The sequence below is a fragment of the Triticum aestivum genome, chromosome 3B (genome assembly GCF_018294505.1).
Source record: "Triticum aestivum cultivar Chinese Spring chromosome 3B, IWGSC CS RefSeq v2.1, whole genome shotgun sequence".
Classification (NCBI taxonomy): domain Eukaryota; kingdom Viridiplantae; phylum Streptophyta; class Magnoliopsida; order Poales; family Poaceae; genus Triticum; species Triticum aestivum.
In genome coordinates, this window is record NC_057801.1 from 43,203,346 (window position 1) to 43,207,319 (window position 3,974).

Here is a 3,974-nt window from a genome sequence, read left to right on the forward strand (position 1 = left end):
GGTCTCTCCCACGGCGCCACGCGTCCCCTGCGCCTCCCTCTAGTACCCCCATCCGCCCAAGCCCGCGCGCGGCCCGCGCAAGCCCATCTGGGCCCGGGTCGGCCTGACCCCGCAGCGCCGCCCGCTCCCTGCTTTGCCCCACACCTCCTGTTCGAGCGCCCGCGGCCTCGCCGCCCCGCCGACCACGCCCGCCGGCGTCAGCCGCATCTCCGCCGTCCCAGGCCAGCGCCGCCTGCCTCCCGTCCTCTCTCCTCCTTTCCCCTCCTCCGGTCCTCTCGCCTCACCTCGCTCGCTCTCTGTTGCCCCGCAGGGTACCACCGCCGCGCCACGGAGCTTCGTCGCCACCGGCGTTGAGCTCGCCGCCCACCTCCTTCTGTCGCCGGGAATGGACGGATCCGGTGGATCCCGTCCAGATCCGCGGCTCTCCGCAGGTCCCGACTCACCGCGCCTCCCCACTCGCCGGACCTCTTCACGCCGCCGGCCTCCCCTGCCTCCGCGCGTGAGCGCAAGGACGACGCCATCGGTCGTCGCCGACCACGTGGGCCCGCAAGCCCAGGCCCAGCCGCATCGCGCCTCCGGCCCAGCCCAACGTCTAGATCCGGCGTGCCTCCAGCCTCCTACACCTACCGGGCCAAGAGCCCATGGTGAGCCTCCAGCGTCCCTGCTCCTGTTGGGCCAGCCTCCAGATTCGGCCCAGAGTAGTTTTTTTTCCGTTCTGCGAATTTGTCTATTTATCCGGGAATTAATGTTTTACAGAAAAGTCCTTGCACTTCATGCATTTAATATCTCACAAACTGTGCATCGGTTTAAAATAATTTATATATGTAAAATGCTCAGAAAATGGTGTAGATTAATAATATGCCACTTTCATCTATGTTAAAAATGTTTAACATGCTGTTTGTGTTTATTTTGCATAATGCCATGTTAAAATGATTTATTTCATAACTAAATAACCGTAGCTCGGAATTAAATGTTCTTTATATGTAAATGGGGTGGAAAAATGCCTAGATTAACATGGTGCACTTTATTTTCCTGTTTAACAACAATAAAATATGGTTTAGGGCAGAACAGTACCAAATTCATTTTATGCACATGGGGATTTTCCGGAATTGTTGTTTGTTACTTCCGGCCTCATTTAAACTTGCCTAGATAGGTAATTTTCATATGCTTCACCCCTTGCCATGTTTAAAAATATTTAACATTGTTGTGTACCTAAACGAGAGCGAACTAAATAACTCAGATGTGGTGTTTCGTCAATATGCAACTCGTTGCATATTGAGCTCCACTTAATTTGTAGTATTGGTTGTTGCACTTTGCCATGCCATGCCTCTTTAAACCGGTCATGCATCATATTTGTCTGTGCATCATGCCATGATTATGCTTGTGTGTTTACCATGTTGTTTGTATCTTTCTGGTGTTGCTTCTTAGTTCCGGTAATGTTGCAATTGTGAGGATTCTTTCGACTACGTCCGGTTGTCTTCTTCATGGACTCGTTCTTCTTCCTTGCGGGATTTCAGGCAAGATGACCGCTACCCTGGATCTCACTACTATCATTGCCATGCTAGTTGCTTCGTTCTATCGCTTTGCTGCGCTACCTATTACCTGTTTACCAAGCCATCCCAAATTGCCATGAACCTCTAACCTTTGACACCTTTCATATGCAAACCATTGATTGGCTATGTTACCGCTTTGCTCAGCCCCTCTTATAGCATTGCTAGTTGCAGGTGAAGTTGAAGATTTCTCCATGGTGGACAGGATTTTGGTTGGGATATCACAATATCTCTTATATTATTAATGCATCTATATATTTGGTAAAGGGTGGAAGGCTCGGCCTTATGCCTAGTGTTTTGTTCCACTCTTGCCGCCCTAGTTTCCGTCATACCGGTGTTATGTTCCCGGATTTTGCGTTCCTTACGCGGTCGGGTGATTTATGGGACCCCCTTGACAGTTCGCTTTGAATAAAACTCCTCCAGCAAGGCCCAACATTGACTTTTACCATTTGCCTCACCACCACCTACTTTTCCCTTGGGAGTAATTAACCCAAGCGTCATCTTTATTACAGCCCCCCCAAGCCAGTGCTTGTCTAAGTGTTGGTCCGAACTAGAGCCCTTTGCAGCGCCACCTCAGGGAAACTTGAGGTGTGGTTTTAGTTGTACGGATTGCTCATCCGGTGTTGCCCTGAGAACGAGATATGTGCAGCTCCTATCGGGATTGTTGGCGCATCGGGTGGCTTTGCTGGTCTTGTTTTACCATTGTCGAAATGTCTTGTAAACCGGGATTCCGAGTCTGATCGGGTCTTCCTAGGAGAAGGTCTATTCCTTCGTTGATCGCGAGAGCTTGTCATGGGCTAAGTTGGGACACCCCTATAGGGTATAATCTTTCGAAAGCCGTGCCTGCGGTTATAGGCTGATGGGAATTTGTTAATGTCCGGTTGTAGATAACTTGACACCAGATCCGAATTAAAACGCATAAACCGCGTGTTTAGCCGTGATGGTCTCTTCTCGGCGGAGTCCGGGAAGTGAACACGGTTTCTCGGTTATGTTTGACGTAAGTAGGAGTTCAGGATCACTTGTTGATCATTGCTAGCTTTACGACCGTTCCTTTTGCTCTCTTCTCGCTCTTATTTGCGTATGTTAGCCACCATATATGCTTAGTCGCTGCTGCAACCTCACCACTTACCCCTTCCTTTCCCTTTAAGCTTTGCTAGTCTTGATACCCATGGTAATGGGATTGCTGAGTCCTCGTGGCTCACAGATTACTACAACAACAGTTGCAGGTACATGTTTTGCGATGATCATGACGCGAGAGCGATGCTTGCTTGCGTTGAGTTCTTCTTCTGCTTCTTCGATCAGGGGATAGGTTCCAGGTCGGCAGCCTGGGCTAGCAGGGTGGATGTCGTTTGAGTTTCGGTTTGTGATTCATCCGTAGACGGATGATGCCCTTATGTTTTGTAATGTTGTATTCGTGTGGCATTGTATGCCTCTTGTATGTATCCCCATCTATCATGTAATGTTGATGTAATGATATCCACCTTGCAAAAGCGTTTCAATATGCGGGTCTATCCTTGGTGGGACCTTCGAGTTCCTTTTGGATAGGGCCGCATATTGGGCGTGACAAGTTGGTATCAGAGCCTCGACCGACCATAGGAGCCCCCTTGATTGTTGGCCGTTGTTGAGTCTAGAAGAAAACTATTTTGAGTCTTAGGATTATATATATCGGAGAGTAGGAATTCTTTTTACTCGTTAGTCCCTTCGTCGCTCTGGTGAGGTCTCCTAACGTAGATGTTTTGTCTTTCCTCTCCTCAAATTTCACGAAATATTTTTAGGATCATGCGGGTATCTTGGAATCTTTCCAATGGTTTAGTGACGAGAACATTGTTCTTGGTGCCTCCTGTCTATTATGTGGCTTTGACCCGGGGAGTTGAGCTCCGAGGTCTTGTCATCACAATTTTATCGTTGCAGTTCTGGAATACCTGAGTTTTGCCGACATCGAAAATCTCTTTTATGCAGTTGTTGGTGAGATAACCTCGACGTCACCCAGTACTGGGGAGTTCGGGAGTATTGCCATAACTCGTATAACGGATGCTTTTCGAAGGTTGAGGTACACGATTTCCGGAGTTTTCTTGGTTATGTGTTGACGGATGGATACAGCTGGATGTAGGGATTGTTAGTTTGGGTGAGATATATTGCTTCCCCTGTATCCCCAACACGAGATTGCATAACCAGAAAGTTTCGGGAGTTTTATAGGTGGGAATTCAAGTAGCTCCTAGGATATCTTTCCGACAGATGCATGATATGGGATTGGGTAAATCTCTATCATACGTATTTGTTCCGGCTTATTCTGCAAGCCAAATCCTTTGTTTTGTTTTGAGTTGTGGTATTCGAGTTGCTTCATTGTCAAGTGTTGATTCCATACCTTTTAAGTGGTGTTCTCATATTTCTATGGGAGTGCTAATCCTTTTGATCATCAAGGTC